At 39.7% G+C, this 20835-nt stretch overlaps 1 long non-coding RNA gene across 49 annotated transcripts in view; it reads right to left on the bottom strand.

Moving 5' to 3' along the window:
• Positions 1–20835, bottom strand: part of LOC102158088 (NHL repeat-containing protein 3) — a 186937-nt gene that overhangs the window by 156392 nt on the left and 9710 nt on the right. For 24 of the 49 annotated variants that reach the window (XR_014819269.1, XR_014819260.1, XR_014819259.1 and 21 more), the window contains exon 8: positions 5552–5608. The exons of 23 other annotated variants lie outside the window; for them this stretch is intronic. This is a non-coding gene — a long non-coding RNA (NHL repeat-containing protein 3). Of the gene's footprint in view, positions 1–5551; positions 5609–17878; positions 18581–19284; positions 20810–20835 lie in introns of those variants that run through there. 2 more of the 49 variants (XR_014819273.1, XR_014819274.1) reach the window with 2 other exon arrangements.

Genomic DNA, 20835 nt, shown 5'->3' with positions numbered 1-20835 from the left:
GTAACAAGGTTTTGCTTTGGTTTGGTTTTTTTTTTTTTTTTTTTTTTCTCTTTTTGTCTTTTTGCTATTTCTTGGGCCGCTCCCGTGGCATATGGAGGTTCCCAGGCTAGGGGTCTAATCGGAGCTGTAGCCACCAGCCTACACCAGAGCCACAGCAATGCCGGATCCGAGCTGCATCTGCAACCTACACCACAGCTCACGGCAACACCGGATCATTAACCCACTGAGCAAGCGCAGGGACCGAACCCGCAACCTCAGGGTTCCTAGTCGGATTCGTTAACCACTGTGCCACGACGGGAACTCCAGTAACAAGGGACTGATCCCTGCCCTGAGTGTTTCCATATGCTGGGGGTGCAGCCAAAAAGAAACAAAAAAAACAAAAAACCCTACAAAAATTGATGAAATTAATTGAAAAGGATACAAATAAATAAAAAGATAACCTATATCCATGTATTAGAAGAATTAATGTTGTTAAAATGTCCATACTACCCAAAGTGATCTACAGAGTCAATGCAATCTCTATCAAAATTCCAATGGCATTTTTCACAGTAATATAATAAACAATCCTAAAATTTATATGAAACCTCAAAAGATCTTAAATAGACAAAACAATTTTGAGCAAGAACGAAGCTGGAGGCAGCACATGTCCTGATTTCAAAATATATTACAAAGCTACAGTAATCAAAACAGTATAATACAGACATTAAAAAAAGACACATGGGAGTTCCCTTTGTGGCTCAGCAGGTTAAGAACCTGACACAGTGTCTGTGATAATGAGGGTTTGATCCCTGGCCTTGTTCAGTGGGTTAAAGATCTGAGTGTTGCTGAAAGCTGAGGCATAGGTCATAGATGGTGCTCAGACCCAGTGTTGCTGGGCTGTGGTGTAGACCTACAGCTGCAGCTCCAATCTGACCCCAGCCTGGGAACTTCCATATGCCACAAGTGTGGCCACTTACAAAAAAAAAAAAAAAAAGACACATGAAAATGTGTTCAATATCACTAATCAAAACCACAATGAGTTATCATCTCATACCTGTGAAATGGTTCTCATCAAAAAGACAAAAGCGTTGGTGAGGATGTGGAGAAAACACACTAAGTTAGTACAGATATGGGAAATGGTATAGCAGTTCCTCAAAAAAAAAACTAAAAAGGTAACTCCAACATGACCCAGCAATCTCAGTTCTGGGTATATTTCCACAGGAAATTAAACTGGAACCTCGAAAAGATACCTGCACTCCCATGTTCATTTCAGCATTATTCACAATAGCCAAAATAGAGAAACAACCCAAGTGTCTACCGATAGATGAAAGGATAAAGAAAACGTGGTATAAACATATACAATGGAATATATCCAAAAGGGGGAAGAAAAGCTGCCATCTGTGACAACATGGACGAACCTGGAGGACATTATGTTAAGTGAAATAAGCCAACGAGAGAATGACAAAACCTGCGTAACATTACATATGCAGACTCTCAAAAAACTGAATTCAAAGATTCACAGAGTAGAAAGGTGGTTGCCAGGGGCTAAGGGTGGAATAAACGGGGAGATGTTGGTCAAAGGGTACAGAATTAATTATGTAGGATAAATTCTGTATATCTCATGTACACCGTGGTCACTCTACTTAACAGTACTGTATTGTATGCTTATAATTTGCTAAGACAGTAGGTCTTAGGTATTCCTACCACATGTGCGTGCACGCGCGCACACACACGTTAACTCCGTAAGGTGATGGAAATGTTAATGAGCTTGATTGCGGCAGTCGTTTCAAAACATATACATATACCAAAACATATTGTACACTGTAAATACACACAATGTTTATTTGTCAACTCTACTTCAGTAAGTTGGGAGGAAAGAGACTAAATCCAATGTTAAATTGTGCATGATACCTGGAAAAATGTGCAAATCCTCTCTCTGGGCTCACAAAGTAGTTGGCTGGGCTTTACTTTATTTCTCACCATGTTCACTGTGCTTACGTGTGTGCCATGCATCCCTCCACCCCTTGAGATGAGAGCTCCTCAAGGGCAAGGGGCTCTGTGTCTTTGGATGCCCAGCATCCGTCTGGCTCATGGTTAGATTGAATGGTCTCTAGACAGCGTAACACTTGGTAGAGAGGGTGATACTTCCGTCTGGACATACCCAAAACCAGCCCAGCCACTCACGTAAGCTCTTCAGGCCATCTCTTAATTTGCAAAAAAGGCTTACAGGCTAACATGTTAATTATGAGAATTAAATGAGATAATTTAAGTAAAGTACCTACTATTACAGTTGGCACCTATTAGAAGTGAACACTGCATGACTGGTTTGGACTAGTCTGTCTGCAATCCTTACCTGAGAACTGGAGAAATAATCCTCTTATTCCAAACAGAGCAATTGTCCATTTTTGACCCAGTCCATCCTAACCATGGAAAGGGACCTAAATTCACTGTTTAAAACTTCCTAGGTGCAACCTGACTGTCCCACGAGTATGTACAAAGTGACCAGAGACCCGCAGGAAGAGCACTTACACATGAAAGAAGGTTCTAAATATAGGTTCCCATTGTGGCTCAGTGAGGTAAGAACCCGTCTGTGAGGATGTGGGTTTGATCCCTGGCCTTGGTCAGTAGCTTAAGGATCCGGCACTGCCACAAACGGCAGCGCAGATCAGAGATGTGCCTCAGATCCAGCGTGGCTGTGGCTGTGGCGGAGGCCTCAGCTATAGCTCCGATCTGACCCTTAGCCTAGAAACTTCCATACCCTGCAGGTGTGGTCATAAAAAGGAAAAAAAAGAAAAAGAAATAAAAATAGACTTGTAAGAACTAAACACTTCTGAACACTGTTTTCCTTATTCCTGAGGATTTTCTTACATTGTCTTTCACATCCAAAGCAACGTCTGTGAAAAGCAAAGATATTAACTTGCTTTCTCTCAAGACAATTGCCAGCTAGGAGGGAAATGAAGTTCATGTTTCCTTAACTTTAAAACGCTGATGACAATCATCATTTCAGAGATTGTTTGGGGTCCAACAGACAGTTTTCTCTACCTTTGAGAAACTCTATAGAAAACTCGACCACTAAAAGGCTAGTCTTGTCATAAAATATGAGAAATGAACACAGAGAGACAAAGGAAAACCACCTCTGGAAGCTCAGACGTCACATTTTTTTAGTTGAGGAAGATTCAGAAGTAGTGGCTTTCAGACGATATTAAACCCGACCCTGATTTCATCAGGCTTGTGCTCTAAAGAGATCTTTCCGACTAAAAAGCTCCATACCAAGTAAACATGACAGAAATTGTCATTCCCCTTGTCACTCAGAAGAGCCATCTGCTCCTGAGTTAAAGCCATTTTCTATTAAATTCACCAGCCTGCTAATTAAAGGAGGACTGGAGGATAGTAAAGCTGCCAGATGCTATGAAGATATATCACTGTCTTTTTATATGGTTAGGCAAACGTTTAATTAAACCTGCAGCTGCTGCGTCTGGCCTCCCCACCAACACAGCTAAACCTCATTTACCTGAGAAAATCATTTCATATTAGTGTCTTTCAAGAGGTAAAACAACCTAAAACAGACTTTGCTGAAATATTTAATGTCTTGGTACATGATTTAATTAAGTGCATCAGTAATTACATCAGGGCAACCTGAACCTGACTTTCCTTGGGGTTCCTGCTGTGCTACCTGATAACCAATCAGATGTATCCTCAATGGTCCCTTCCTTGGAAGAACAGAATTGCAGAGGCTCTCTATAGGGATGGATGCTCAGCCTGTCTCTGCTACATTTTACTTGGGTGTTGGAGTTTGAATGAATTTAAAAGGCCTCTTTTCAAAGAAAATCAGAGAAATCCAAGAGGAAATGGCAATGAAATGCATGGAACTTTTGCAAATGATTAACAGAGTCTTCAGCCAGCACTTTGGGCCTACACTGGGCGCTCTCTTCAAGAAAATGTACAACCATTGACTTTTGGAATAGAGTTTTGTTTGAATTTTGGACTTAGGCACATTCTTCTCCTTTCTAATTAAGCACAGTATTTTGATCATTGATGGATTTTAGCTGGAAATCATGCTGCATATCGCAAAATTCAGAAACAAATCTTAACTTTTTTTTTTTTTTGCCCTCACCAGCAGCACGTGGAAGTTCCCAGACCAGGCATCAAATCCATGACACAGCAGCAACCTGAGCCACTGCAGTGACAGCTCCAGATCTTTAACCCACTGAGCCACAAGGGAACTCCCAAATCTTAACTCTTAATGGATGCTAACTTCGGGTTGAAATAGAGACCACTGCCCTAAGGGAGGATTTTGAAGACAGACTGGATATAGTCTCCTCCATTGGTGGGTTTTAGGTTAAGGTTTTAAAGATCACATGTGGTGCAAAAGGGGAAGAACAAGATTTTAAAGCTCCAGGTCTGCTGAGAGTCAAGCTTCAGCTGCAGCCAGCTCTGCCTCCCTGCTTGGCTGGTCCTAAAGTGCTGGAACAGCAAAGGTGGAGGTGGTTTGCTGAAAGCAGCAGTGGCAGAATATGGCAGCCAAAGGGAACCATCATCCTCCTGGATTTGCTCTGCAAATTTAACCCAAAGAACTTTGGATTCTGTTGACTCTCCCTTGCCAGAATGCTTGGCATCCTGGCAAGCGCTTGTCAGGCGCAAGGGAACCTTTAATTTCCTGCAGACTTCCCAACAAAAGAGGTGATTACCCTCCTGGGAGAGCTGGGAAGAAGTTCCCCTAGTTACCATTTTGATGGGTCAGATTCATGAAGTGCTACAGCTGGGGTGAGATGTTGAATTTTGTGGTTTTCTTTCTCACTGAGGAGCCTGAAGGGAGTCTGCTTAGAGGAAAAACCTGTGATAATTGTCAGTTAGATGCAGCAAATATTTTATCACTCTGGTAATGAGACAGCTGGTGCCTTACCGGCTAACCCTAGAATAACACTCCCAGCCCCCAAATTAAAAAGGTCTTCTAAAGACGAGGGCTGAGAACACCCAGGAGAGCAGCGTAGGAGACACACGGAGGAGGCATGAAAGAGTGAGAGCTTGAGGGCAGAGCGCTGTTTTTAGAGCGTGCACCCTGGGCTGGTCGCATGATGCATGACTCTGAAATCAGTGGAATGAGCTTTTTCCATTTTGAGTCTGTTATTATTTGCTTTTAAGGACAGCACAGCCATGCCACCACTATGTTTTGACAGCTTGGGTCACAACTATGAACATACTCTTCCTTATTCCTTTTTTTTTTTTTTTTTTTTTTTTTAGGACTATGCCCATGGCATGGAGGTTCCCAGGCTAGGGGTTGAACTGGAGCTACAGCTGCCAGGCTACACCACAGTCACAGCAATGTGGGATCCAAGCTGCATCTGCGTCCTACACCACAGCTCACGGCAACACCGGATTATTAACCCACTGAGCAAGACCAGGGATTGAACCTGCTAGTCAGATTTGCTTCCGCTGAGCCACGACAGGAACTCCCCTCTTCCTTATTCTTTACTTAAGAATAAACCCGTGCAGAAACTAAGAAACAAGACACACAGAATTGGTGTGGGCTCCCCTTTTAAGCACCTCGATGTGTCAGACAATCATTCCCTACCTGGTCTGTTTTCAATCAATCCTCGAAGTGTCCTCCTTTTTGAATATTAAATTGATTCTGCAAATTAAAAGAATCAGACAATCAATTAAGAGGCTACAACTTGACCTGGGCCTTTCTGGTTTCAGATTTACAGGTTACTGCGACCTCCCCATTGGCAATAGTTCAAAACATGTGCTGTGGATGCAGCTGCCTGGTGTCTCTGACATGAACAGATGCTGGACTTAAAGATATTCAGCCAAACGCTCAAAATACAGCTAGGTATGTGACCTGTTGCTCTTCCATGGGGGTTGACTGATCCAGGTGAATTCTCTCTGCAGAGAAACTGAAAAGTGGAGGAAGGAAATATTCTTTCTAAAAACACACAAAGTAAACAGGTTTGGATTCTTAAAAACTGAATTCATTATAAAAATTAAGTGTCTGTGGTGGCATAAATGAAGAGCCATTCATCATCCTGTGAGTCAAACAAAGACGAAAAAAATTAGGTACCGATGTTAATACTCAACTACAGGAAAATAACTTAAAGTATAACAACATTTTGCTCTTAATTTATAAACATCGCCCATATAGACCTGTGCTTACGAGGAAATGGGCTTTGGATTGATGTCCCAGCAGGGGGGTTATTCAGTTTCATTTTCCTGAGATGACTGGTTGTGGCTAAGAATGAACTTTGTGACTCGGCGCTAGACAGGTTGATTGGTCTTCTTATTGCCTGCCATATACTAACCAAATGAAATGTACAGTCAAGCCAAGGCAATAATTTGTAGAAAAAAATGTTACGTGTATTTTCAGGAAATTCCCAATCACGGTCCTTGACAACAGCTGGAAGTAACTAATTTCGTTCAGATATGGACTGGTCTGCTCAGGCTGCCACAGACTGTATGACTTTGACAAGAGAAATTTATTTTCTCATAGTTCTCACATATGGGGAGGGAGAGAGAAAGAGAGGGGGGCGGGAATGAGAATCTGTGTCTCTTTTTAGAGGGACACTCATCCTATTCATGAGTCATCTCTTTATGACCTCATCTAAACTTCCCCAAAGCCTCATCTCCTAATATCATCACATCTATGGTTGGGGCTTCAATATATGAATATTAGGGGAACGCAATTCAGTCCTTAGCAGTTGGCACAGGAGACTTACAAACGCACTCTCGACTCATTTGTACTCTTATCCTTTTAGCAATTATTCTTGAACACTACCATGAGCATACAGAGAAGGCAAAAGTGATTAAGACACACATTTACTGAAGAGCTCATAACCTGGTGAAGAGGAAGTTGGACGTGAAAATCAAAAATCGCAATACAATACGGTATTTATTATAACAAAGCTTTGCAAGAGGCAATGCAACAGGGCTCTTTTACAATGCAGTAGATTAGTTCATCATCATTGTCTCTGAACTTACTGAGAACCAACTACATGCCAGGCAATGTAGTCAACAGTCAGAACATAAAAAACACAGAGTATTAGCTCAGCATGAAAGATCCAGGGAAGATTTCCTAGAAGAATGGTGGTATTTGTGTATCACACATGATGAGAAAGAATTATCCAGATCGATGAGGGCTGGGCACCCTTAGCAACAGAAGAGAGTGTGCACACACAGCAGTGTAGTGTATTGGGGCACAGCTCACTGGACAGTGTGGGTACAGCTCAAGCTACAGGTGTGAGTGGTTTGAGTGGTGTCAAGGTGGTAAGGACAGGGGAGAGATGAGAAGAAACCTTCAGATTCTGGATGTATTTGAAGACAGAGTTAGTTATCCAACTGTGTGAGAAAGAGATGAGCAGACGACGACCCAAAGATTTTTGTTCTGAGCAGCTACTGGAATAGGCTTATTATCTCTATAAATACAGGCTTGTCCGAGGAACAGATGTGAGGGAGGTGGCTGGCTGAAATCGGGAGGAGGTTCATTTACTCCACAGGGTTTTTTGAGTGCACCTGGACCTAAAAAGAATGAAGACTGAGGAGCTTTTTAGGGGGCAGAGCTGACAGAAGCTGTGGATTAATTCGATATGGGAGTGAAGAAGAAAAAAGAGAGGGAGTCTTGGGTGACTGTCCAACTGCGAAATGGACAGTGAGGTCTTTTATCACGATAGGAGGGGTAGGAGGAAAGGAGCTTTCAGGGGGGTAATACCAAGCTCCATTTTACACCTTACGTTTAAGGGGCCTGTGAGACATCCAGGTGAAGATGCTGTCAGGGATTCTGAAGCTAAGGAGAGAAAACAGCAGAAATTTGGGTATTATACATCGGTGGTGGAAACTGAAGCCAAGGGATGAATAAGAGAGCATGTAGAGATGGGAGAGCATGCAAAGAGAAGCGATATAAGGACAGAATTGTGTTGAACAATATTTAAGGAGAACAATCTAAAGAATGTCAATCCCACTCGGTCCAAACTTCCATGCTAAAGAAAAATACATACTGTCTGCACAGAAGGGTCATTAGAGACTTAAGAGATCAAGTAAGACTTTTATCCTAATAACCAGACAAAGAATTAGATTTCAAAGACCAAAAGCAAGGTCAATTCAATTGATTGTTCTATGCTTTATATTTGAGAAAAAAAAAATCTAGGCTATCTTGATTTGAGAAACTATTTTAAAATAGTTTAAATTTGAAACTATTTTTAAAGTCTTAAGACTTTTAATAAAAATTGTTACAAAAAATATACATCATCAAAATAAAATTTGATTAATTTTTCATAAACTGAACTCACTCATTTAACTGGAACCTAGAAAAAGAGATTGCAAATTTACAGACTCCTCAGAAGACCCTCCTTGTGTTCCCATCCACTTACTACTCCTCAAGGCAACTACCCTGACCTCTAACAGCCCAGATTACTTTAGCCAGTTTATATACTTTATATAAAAAGAGTCATACATTACCTACTCTTCTGTATCTAGCTGAGTGACTGCTCTGTGTGTGTGCATGTATGTGTATACTTGAATGTATACACATACACACACACACACACACACTTATTCCACTTTTCTCTGCAGGGCATTCCATTGAGTGAATATGCCATGATACAGTCTTCAATTTTAATGTCAATGGGCATTTGGGTAGCTTCCAGTTTAGAACTACAAAATGCTGTTATTAATATTCTAGACCATGACTTTTGCTGACTACGTGTAGGAGTGGACTTGCTGGATCACAGGCTCTGCCTATATGTAGCTTTACTTTTCCAAGTGGTAACACCCATTTACACTCAAGCAGCAGTGTGTGGGCTCCAGGTGAATGGCGAGTTTTCAGAGGGGAAAATGTTGCAAAAAGCATTTCTTCGTTGAGAATAAAATGCCCAAATCCCTAAACCAGTTAATATTTTTTTCTCATTTTAATTTTTCATGGGCTAAAAGACCACTGATGGGAATAAATTATTCTAGTACTCTGTATACAATTTTCATTCACTCATTAGTAAACTACAACCCCTTTGTCTTACAACTAAATGCTGACTTTCTCCAAGTCCAACTCAAATGCTACTGTTTCCATAAGGTTTATCCCCTCAACTAGCAATATCATTCATTTCAACTCCTTTCACTTTATGCTATTTTTTATGTTCCAACTGGTATTTGGTTACATTGTGTATCCTACAGCCTTTGATTTATTAGTGGCTTGAGGGCAGAGATTGCACTTTTAAAAAAAATATATTACTGTCTATGCCACATGGGCTTTTGTTCACGCAGGGGGATTTTCATATACTTGTTCAGTGAATAAATAATATTCACATTTATTATGATGGGTCCCACTCCTTTATTTCTAGCATCACTCTGTGTTAGTACCTCTTTGCCTTAGAGAACAAATAACTAAAGACTTGATTTCATAAAATTGTAGTTTGAAGTGCATCTCCAATGCACCTCAGGGAACAGGGTGTGGGAAGGAATGTAGAGGAAAGGCAGAAAGTCCAGCAGTTTTTCTTGTTCAGAGGAATGCAGTACAATATGCTTTCTTGGAGCTGTGGGGATTGAAGTATCAGAGGGATTGCTGGCAGCTTGGGTTTGCATATGCAGCTCTGTTTGGGAATGCTCAGATGGTGTGTGATTGTGCTGTGCCTGCAACTGACAGCGCCATCTGTTCCCTGCTTTATTGAGCAATGAGACTTAGTCTCACTCTCCAAATGAGCACACGTGCATGTACACACACACACACTCAAGAGTCCCAATCTCCACCCCAGCCTAAACAGAAAACACAGGATTGACTCTCCCTTTCAGATTTTAATCTCAGCAGGAAATTCACATGAGTCAGGTATCTGAATACAACCCTAGTGAGATCTTCCTTTTTCATGGAGAACTGTGAGGTCCGAGTGGCTAAGAAACCAGGAATCACCACATGCAAAGCCACTCAGCATGGAAGATGAATTATAAGGACAGATGGAACCAGTCAAAAAAAAAAAAAATAGCTCCACAGAAAGATGCTTGCTGGAAGGGTATCAGTATAGATGTCAGACATGAGCAGTGTAATAAAACAGCAATAGGAGGTGATAAAAAGAACTTTTTAGAATTGTTAAGAACTATTTTGTTAAGTAAAATGTGTATCTATCCATTATTTAGAAATAGCAGTTATTTCCTCATATCATCATCTTCATCAAATACAGAGAAACAATGGAGCTCACTGTTCCATAGATGCAGCTCTATTGTATGAGATCATGTACCCAGAACAGAAACAGAGAAATTGAGCAACATGATTAACGAGCCATAGGTACAGAGAACATATGTCCAGTATTTTCTGTAATTGTCTCAATTTTACATAATTTTATTCTTTCAAAAAAAAAAGACTAAATGTATAATAACATAATCTTTGCACAATTTTAAGTCTTTTCACGTAAAAAAAAAAGTCACAAATCAAGAAAAGTCCTTTTTTAAGAATAGGAATCTTGGACTTGGAAAATACAGCTGTTAGAATGATGGCCTTGAGAATACAGATGGAGACTGATGTCAGTGTATGCGTTTGGGGGAAGCAACGATCACTTTCAGCAAGATGCTGGCATCACCCGAAAGAGTAGTCTTCCACGACACAATGGAGAAATGCTGGATGAAACATAAGCAGTTTCTCAAGCGTACTAAATGAGCTTTCAGGACAGAACGAAGCACTTTCTGTGAAGCCAAAATGGAAAGGAAACTGAAAACCTGCAAGGTAAGCTTCTCAGCCAAGCCAGTGGAAGACTTCAGTTTGGGGGAAAGGAGGACGTTTCAGGAGCCATGGGGCTGCTATTTTACGCCTACAGAAGACTAGACCTTGGGTAGCCTGGCGCAAAAGTTTGAGGCCAAATAGGGTGTCTGCGTAGTGTCAAAGTGTCTCTTCCCAAATATGTGGTAGTTTACAAAGGGGAAAGTAATAAATTTACAGAGGAGCTTCCTGGCAGACATCACCTCAGCCAAGTGATGCTGGTTACCATAGCAATACCTCCTAACACATCTATCTGGACATCAGGTTTCCCTGATATGGCGCACTGAGAAAGGCACAGCACCTCCACTCATCCTTCCCAGTGATGCAGGACTTCAGACAATCATGACACAACAACAAACAGACCCAGAGTGAAGGACGTTCCACAAAATAACCAAGCACGACTCTTGGAAGATATCAAGGTCCTGAAAGACAAGGGAGAAAGAGGTTCACAGACCGGAGAAGACTGGGGAGACGTGATCAATAGATGTAACCTGAGATCCTGGACTGGGTCCTAGAGCAGAAAAAAGACATCAACTAAAAACAGGTGCAATCTGAGAAATGTTCTACCTATTTTACAGACTTCAGTTATCAGTACTGTAACAAGGTTCATTTCTTTCTTTTGATGAATGTTCTGTGCTCATGGAAGATGTTCAGAGAAGGCAAAGGTGTATGTGGTTAAGGAAGATGGTGACACAAGGCTGAAAGGAGTATAGGAACTCTATACTGTTTTTGCAATTCTTTAAAGCTAAAATTATCCCCCCAAAATTAAACTGTTAAAAAAGATTTAAAAAATAGGCACCCGTGACCCAATGTCTTCCTTGTGGTTATAAAAGGGATCAAGGGAAAAAAAAAAATGAAAACAGATAAGATGAAACAGGGAAAAAAAAGAAAGGCCATTAAATCATGACTAGAAGAATTTTTTTTTTTTTTTTTTAAGCACCATACCTGAGGGACATGGAGGTTTTCAGGCTAGGTATCAAACTGGATACAAGAATTTATTAAATTCAACTCATCTGATGGGCTAGCAGTGCTTCTTTTTCTCCCTGACTATGAGAGATTGTGTAAGAAGATGTGTGGACACAGTGTCCATTCGCTTTTTCCATTTGCCAATTTCATCTGTTAAGTGACAAGCTCCTGCTAATGGAAATGCAAACCTGCAAAGGCAGCCGTCGGGGGGAGCAGGCATCATCAAGCTCCAGGTGACTTGAGGTTTCCTGGAGGCAGCTCCTGCCTCCTTTAACAAAACTCTGCCCTGGGCACTGAATTTAATGGAACCATCGAAGTAACAAGGCATTAAAGGAGCCTCAGACTAAAAAGCCCGGAAAAGTGAAAGTGAGAGGAAATACTTGAATTAATCAAATCCAAGGAATGATACATTCAATAAATGTAAATCAATTACACCAGGTTTTATGTTCTTTAATACGCTTAAGCCTTTTTTCGCCTTATCTTCTAGAAACAATATAAGAAAGTAGTAAGCCAAATTTGATTTAAAAGCCAAAGAAAATGAATGAATTCATATTTCTTCCACTAATAGCTCAAGGAGATGGAAAATTTTTTAAGAAAATTCAAATAATGCAATTAGCAAGCTTTAGCTAATGACAATAGTTCAAGAATTCTCATTCTTTAGAAGCATAAATGGAGCTTACCAAAACTGACCATATACTTAGTTAAAAATCATGTCTAAATATACCAGATAGTCTGTATCAAATATATGACTTTCTCAGTCCATTATGCAATTAAGTTAGAAATCAGAAACACAAAGATAAATAAAATTCCTCATAATTATAAACTTAAAGACAGACTTCAAAGAATAATAATTATGGAAATAAAGTCTTTAGAACTGAATTATAATTAAAATACTACCTATGATAAACCAATGGGACCTAATCAAACTGACAAGCTTTTGCACAGGAAAGGAAACCATACAAAAAACAAAAAGACAACCTACAAAATGGGAGAAAAATAGTTTCAAACGATTCAACTGACAAGGGCTTAATCTCTAAAACATACAACTTATCTAACTCAACAGCAACAAAGTCAACAACCCAATTGAAAAATGGACAAAAGACCTGAATACACATTTCTCCAAAGAAGAAATACGGATGGCCAACAAGCACATGAAAAAATGCTCACAGCACTGATTATTAGAGAAATGTAAATCAAAACTACTATGAGGTACCACCTCACACAGGTCAGAATTGCCATCATCAACAAGTCCACAAATAACAAATGCTGGAGAGGGTGTGGAGAAAAGGGAACCCTCCTATACTGTTGGTGGGAATGTAAACTCATACAACCACTATGGAAAACAGTATGGAGGTACCTCAGAAAACTAAATATAGAACTATCATATGACCCAGTAATCCCTCTCTTGGGCATATATCCAGACAAAACTTTTATGAAAAAGATACATGCACCTGTATGTTCAGTGCAGCACTATTCACAATATCCAAGACATGGAACAAACCTAAAAGTCCAGTGGGTTAAGATGAATGGATTAAGAAGATGTGGTATATATACACAATGGAATACTACTCAGCCATAAATAAGAACAAAGTAATGCTATTTGCAGCAACATGGACAGAACTGGAGACTCTCATATTAAATGAGGTCAGAAAAAGACAAAAACCGTATGATATCACTCATACGTGGAATCTAATATATAGCACAAATAAACCTTTCCACAGAAGAGAAACTCATGGACCTGGAGAAGAGACTTGTGGTTGCCAAAGGGGAGAGGGAGGGAGTGGGGTGGACTGGGAATCTAGGGCTAATAGATGCAAACTATTGCCTCTGGAATGGATAAGCAATGAGATCCTAATGTACAGCACTGGGAACTATATGTAGTCATTTACAACGGAGCACAATGGAGAATAATGTGAGAAAAAGAATGTATATATGTGTGTGTGTGTGACTGGGTTAATTTTGCTGTACAGTAGAAAACTAACAGAACACTGTAAACCAACTATAATGGAAAAAATAAAAATCATTTTTAAAAAGATACTACCTACAAAATTTGGATGGAAATTCATAGCATTATACAATAAAAGAAGAATTTTTAAAAGAATGAGCTAAGCATACACCTAAGAAGTTAGAAAAAGAATAGGAGGTCTCTGTTTAAGAGACTTAGCAGGTTAAGTAAGGATTCGGCATTGTCACTGCTGTGGTTCGTGTTTGATACCTGGCCTGGGAAACTCTGCACTGCAGGCGTGGCCAAAAAAATTTTTTTAAAAAAATAAACAAATTTTTTAAAAAATTAATTTTTTAAAAAATTAAAAAGAAGTTAGAAAAAGAACAGAAGAAACCAAAAGGGAATAGAAAGAAAGAATAAGGGGCAAAATAGAAAAACCAAGGTATTATAGAAAAAAAACAAAGGCAAACACTGGTTCTTTGGAAAGAAAAATAGGAAGGACAGCTCTAACACATATTTTTGTTGTTGTTGTTGTTTTGCCTTTCCTAGGGCCGCTCCTGTGGCACATGAAGGTTCCCAGGGTAGGGGTCTGTCTAATTGGAGCTGTAGCCACCGGCCTACACCAGAGCCACAGCAATGCGGGATCCGAGCCGAGTCTGCGACCTACACCACAGCTCACAGCAATGCTGGTTTCTTAACCCACTGAGCAAGGCCAGGGATAGAACCCGCAACTTCATGGGTCCTAGTCGGATTTGTTAACCACTGCACCATGACGGGAACTCCCCACTTTTTTAAAGAAGGAAATTGCAAATAAGCAATTAGGAATGAAAAGAAGGCATGAGTCGTGTACAGCAGGTGTTAGAGAACGAGTAACAGAAGGCACCTTTGTGGTTGCAAGGGTGCTACAAAACCTCTCTTTTTGCCTTTCTGGGCTTTGGCTTTTCCTCACTGGTTGTTTGCTTTTGCTTCACTCTAATATTTTGCCCTTCGAGGATGAATATTCCATTTCTGAGGTAGAAGCTCCCTACAGAGGCTTGCGCCTGTGGAATCTGTACACTGCTTTAGTCAATAGGGTTGCAGAAAAAGAAAGACTGAATATTCAACCACAGAAGCTCAAAGAAAAAAAACCCATCCCACCACAGTGCTCAGTGTCCAACCAGACAGTTCAGATTCCTTTCCCCGTTTCCACTCCTAAGCATCCTAAGACTCTTCCAGGCAGGTAGAGGTTACTTTTCCCCCAGTCTACCTCTGTACTAACCTCTAGGGCAGGAATAACAGACAACTTGATTTTGGCAGTTTGCAGGAACTGGGGAAAATAGAATTTTTTTTTTCCACTCTGTGCTTATGACGAGAGCTCAGGAACTGTGGCTATAAAACTATAAAATGATGTTAAGATAATTTCTGCAGAAATTCCTGTCCAGCTAAGGGGCCAACGACCTTTTACAGGGGGGTTCACAGAGATAAGGGGCAGTTAGCAGATATCACAGTTGCAAATTCAATCTCAGTCACTTGGGTTCAAATACTGCCTTATTTTCTGTTACTTCCTTTGAGGTTAAATCTTGATTTCTTCTGATGCATGGTTACTATCTTTATGTGCTATTTCTATCCTCCATGCTTTGTGTGACTGCCATTACGACGTCCAAAATCATGCCAATTAAGGTGTCTCTGAATAATTTTACACTAAGGAAGGGTGTTATTTTATATATACATATATATAAAGCCCTAAATACATCGTGCCCTCACTAGACTCTGCAGACACATAAAATTTCCACACAGTGAGAACATACTTTTTCCATAATGATCTGTCTCTTCACTTTCTTAAAAATGTGTGTGTGTGTGTGTATGTGTGTGTGTGTGTGTGTGTGTCTTTTTACGGCTGGACCTGCAGCATATGGAAGCTCCCAGGCTAGGGGTCGAATTGGAGCTAGAGCTGCCAGCCTAGGCCACAGCCATAGCAACATCAGATTGGAGCCACGTCTGCAACCTCCACTGAAGCTCATGGCAAACGCTGAGGATCCGGCCAGGGATTGAACCCATATCTTCATGGATACTAGTCGAGTGGGGCCAGGGATTGAACCCATATCTTCATGGATACTAGTCGAGTGGGGCCAGGGATTGAACCCATATCTTCATGGATACTAGTCGAGTCCTTAACCTGCTGAGCCACAAGAGAAACTCTGATCTGTCTCTTCACTTGAAAAATTAGAGAATGATGGAGAATTGGATGAAATACTAACTTTTTCAGCCCATCTGATTAACAGACTGAATAATACAGAGATAGACTTTACCCCCTTCAATTAATACTCTCAAGAATAACAGGAAAAAGTATGTTTGGGAACGATCACTGCCAATTTCTATGATTCAGCAGCAAGAAGAGTGAAGGTGCATTTTAAGGTCACTGAATTAACTATAACTTCAATTCCACCCTGTTTCTGGGGTCAGGTCAATGCAGTTTGTGGGCTTTGAATGAGAAATTTATACTAATTACCACCACATTTTATCTATGATACTTATCAAACTAGCACACAAAATGCCACAAAATCTCCATGCCTACAAATGCGTTTGTCTTCAAAGTCTTGAGGTTGTGCAAGTGGGATGGAATCATTGTAGAGAACAAAGTGGGAAGGTACAGGTGGAAGAAAAGCTATTTCCCCCTTCTCTGTGTATGGTCCTCTCTCTTACTCTCCTTGCATGCACACACACTAAATACTATTCATCCATAAAAAAGAACAAAATGCCATTTGCAGCAACATGGATGCAACTAGATTATCATACTCAGAAAAGGAAAGACAAATACCATATGGTATCACTTATATGTGGAATCTAAAATATGGCACAGATGAACTTATCTACAAAACAGAAATAGACCTCCAGATATAGAGAATAGACTTGGGGCTGCCAAGGGGGAGAGGAAAGGAGTGGGATGGGCTAGGAGTTGGTGATTAGTAGATGCAAACTACTACATTTGGAACGGATGAGCAATGAGGTCCTGCTGTATAGCACAGGGAACTATATCCAATCTCTTGGGACAGACCATGATGGAAGATAATTTAAGAGCAGGAATGTATATATACGTATGACTGGGTCACTCTGCTGTACAGCAGAAACTGGCACAACACTGTAAACCAACTATAATTTTTAAAATGTAAAGAAGCGGGAAAAAGGTTTTTGTTTCCTAAAAATGGATCTATTCCCTTTTATCAGATGACAATTACATATACACATTTTCCTTCTCTGCTATGGCTACAGGAAAATTCAGAAATAACTTAATGCCAAATTGCTGTAACTCTTATTAATCCATGTTTTGAATAAATATGCTTTCCTCCCCCCATACAATTTTTTGATATTATTTTAATGTATTTAAAATATTTTACTGTGAGGTAACTCAAATTCCTTTTGGAGTTGGGTGGAATGTAATGAAGTGTATAAAAATGGAACTCTACTGCCCTCTTTGTTTCAAGAATAAAATTCCTAAGCAGGGAATTAGGAGCAAGTAAAAGTTTTTTTCCAGTAATAAACATTTTAAAAAACCTGTAACTTTCATTAATCAACATACTGCACCTATCAATGCCAAAAACCATTTTATAAAACTAAGTAATTATTTTTAATAAAATTTCAAGAGATTGAAAAAACTAAATACTAAAATTACCAAAACTTAACAGCAATAAAACATCGCATTAACTGGTGAAGTACCAATATTTCCAGTAAAGTCAAAAATAAGGATATTCCATATCATGACTATCATTCAACATCATTTTGAATAGTCTAACTAATGTAATAAAATTTTAAAATTCAGGCATTTCCAATGCAGCACAGTGGGTTAAGAATCTGACTGCAGTGGCCCCAGTGGCTGCAGAGGTGCAGGTTGGATCCCCAGCCCAGCACTGTGGGTTAAAAGATCTGGCGTAGGTTGCAGCTGTGCCTGGGATTCAATCCCTGGCCCAGGAACTTCCATATGCCTTGTGTACAGCCATTAAAGAAAAACAAAAACAAATGAGCAATGAGAACATTAAAAGACGTATACTTATCTTCGTTTTCAGAGTTGTATTATCTACACTATCTGTATATCTATAGTACCTAATTAAAATTAGTAGGCGTTTATAAAGATGAACAGATATGATGTATACAAAAAGAATTGCTACTTTTACTCTATATCGCCAAAAGCTAATTAGAAATGGGGAAAAAATCTTCCTCTATTAGCTACAATAGGATAAATCTGACATAGGAATCTAAATGTGTCTCAAAAGAAATGCACAAAATCTATATTTAAAAAAAACAATAAAATCTTATTAAAGGACACAAGACATAAAAGCAAAATGACATTTTCTTGGCTACAGACTCTTAAAATCATAAAAAATAACCATCCCTCCCAAGCTAATACAAGTTAATTCAATACTGAATTTCTTAGGAATAATTTAATTGGCAAGAAAACATTCAACTAACGATGCCTTAATTATCTCACACAAAAAGAAGTCTGGAGAAAAGAACTACAAGGCTTGTTTGGTGGTTTCTGAATCATAAAAACCCAGGCTCCTGGTTCTCCGCCTTCTTTAAGCATGTTGGTTTGTTGCTTTATAGTTCCAAGAGAGCTGCTGCAACTCCAGACATCATATTCAAGTTCAATTCAAGAGAGAAGGTGGTGGTGCTAATTACACCTGCTTTTTTTAAAAATCAAAAAACCAAATGATTTTCCTGAAGTCCCAGGAGCACACTGGCCAGACCGTTATCACATCATATGACTACTTCGAGATGCTAGTGAGCTGAGGAAGCACCTAGCTCTTCCAGTCTCTAAGGTGGTGAGGTAAGAGAGGATGATGGGAATAGCCAACCGAGTGCTTATACAGACCCCAAATTCTAATCAGAATCCCATTTTTCCTCTCAACTGTTCTTTCTCTCCAAGTAGAATGTAAATTCCAGAAAACTGACCTTGCTCATCACTGTACTCCTGGTGTTTGGCATATAGTTACCTGTTGGATGAATAAATAGCTTTAAGGCAAACTGAAAATCTGCTTTTTTAAAAAATGGCCATTTCTAAATGATAGATGCCTTAGTGTACTGCAACTGTAACTTTAGTTTTCAGGGCTATGATTAAACACAAAATCATAAAATAGGGAGACACATCTGGTCTCACCATCTTCCCAATGTAAGAACCTCTGCCCGAAGGTGGCATGGCTGCCCATCTCTGGCTTAAATACTGTGAGTGAATCTCTTACAGTTTGGCCAGAGCTTCCTGGGTATCAGGGAATGGCTGTGATTCTCTCTCTGCATGATCCTATTTGTATTCATAAGAATTCTATGAGGAAAATACTATTATTTTGATTTTACAAATGAGAAAAATGAAGCCATCTCAAAATTACATAGTAAGTGTCAGGGCCTGGATCAGAACCCAGGTTGACCTAGCTTCAAGTTTCACATTCTGAACCACTAAGCTTCATTATTCCCATTAACACAGTCTATCCCACTGTTAAACAGCTCTTTGCTAGAAGGTTCTTTCACTGGGCTAGGCCAAGTAGCCACTTCTGTTATTTCTGCTCTTGTTTTAAAAGAAGACAATTTTTAAGAAGTCTGTTCTGCTCATTGTCTTAAAAGAAGACAATTTTCAAAAAGTCTGTTCACTCTACTACACAATTACCCCCTCAAGGTCTCAGAATCATTTCCTGTCACTGTGTTATTTTGGTTACCTATTTTGGAATTATAGTCTATGTGTAGGATTTTCCCTTAAAATGTAGCATCCCAAAGGAAACTTTGAATCCTCAGATCTGGTTAACAGGATTGCAGACTATCCTGTCTATAAACTTGCCGTATTTACATCAATGCTAACTGAGGTTGCAACAAATTTTTTTCTGAACAAGGCTTGTAATAGTTTTGGCCAACAAACATTCCAAATCTTTTACTGAAACGATTTGATTTTTTTTTTCTTAAACATGAAAATGTCCAAGGAAACCATAAAAATTTCTAACAACCTTTGGAAAATAGGTCACCTATAAACCAATTTCCTCAAGATGTAAGCAATCTGAAGAAAAAAGTAGAAAAATTAAAAGTATGGTTAACAGTACAGCCTCAGATTAAAAAATAAAAAAAATCAAAGTACAAAGGTCAACAGATGCCCACATCTGATGTCAAGAAATGCATATCATAAGCAGAGCTCTGCTGCCCTCTTTTGTATCAAGAATGCAACACAAATGCTAAAGTGCTGAAAAACTCAGGGTGGTTTGTGTGGCTTGTTTTCCCAACTAGGTAGCCAACTCCTTGGGCAGAAGATACTTGCCTCAATGTCTTCATACATCTGTCATTTTGTACTTTTTTGTTGAATAAATAAATCCGACATATTCTAACTTTTTAAAAAAAGACTTTGAGGAGTTCCCTTCGTGGCTCAGCAGAAACCAATCTGACTAGCATCCATGACGACGCAAGTTCGATCCCTGGCCTTGCTCAATGGGCCCAGGGTCCAGTGTCACCGTGAGCTGTGGTGTAGGTCATAGATGCAGCTTGGATCTGGCATTGTTGTGGCTCTGGCAAAGGCTGGCAGCTACAGCTCTGATTCAACCCCTACCCTGCAAACCTCCATATGCCATGGGTGCAGCCCTAAAAGAACCAAAAAAAGAAAAAAACAAAAAACTCGATTCGGATTTATTTTGGTGAGTTTAAGAGAGAAAAAAAAACTGGCAGTTTCCAGTTTTAACACTGGCTATCCAATCTATCCTGTTTTGAAATGCAATCATGTTTAAAACCAAAAAGGCCAAAGTTGGACCTTGTTTACCTTTAGCCTAACAGGCACATGGCTTGAAGCTGTCTTTTCACCTGTGACCTAAGTACAAGGTATACAGGTCTCCTTGGCTTATCATCAGACTGCAAACATGTTTTCTCTTGACAGACAAATATTCCACTTTAAAGACCCAATGTTCGTGGAGGTTAAAAAAGATACCTAAAGCCTTCGGTTTTCCAACTTAGAACATCCTACCTCTCTGCTCCCAGAACAGATCTAGAAAGTAAAGGGGTCAAGAGATTCCATTTCTAAGGCAAAAATATAGTTAGCTCGTTACTACTATCATTCATACCCACCCGCCCTCTTAAAAGCCGCGTTCAGTCTTCTAAGCAACCTCTAGCAATATTTGCACATTTCAGCTTTCACTTTACATATGAATGAAAAGGATATAGTCTCAGTATCAACCTATGATTTCATGACTGTTGAAATTCTGCAATGGAACAAGAGACTATAAAC

The sequence above is a fragment of the Sus scrofa genome, chromosome 11, assembly GCF_054392235.1.
Source record: "Sus scrofa isolate SSC_HxYL_T2T_F1_AM1 chromosome 11, Sscrofa_HxYL_maternal_Yorkshire_Landrace_v2.0, whole genome shotgun sequence".
Taxonomy (NCBI): domain Eukaryota; kingdom Metazoa; phylum Chordata; class Mammalia; order Artiodactyla; family Suidae; genus Sus; species Sus scrofa.
The sequence above is the reverse complement of the archived record's forward strand: the minus strand, read 5'-3'. Positions and strand labels throughout refer to the sequence as shown.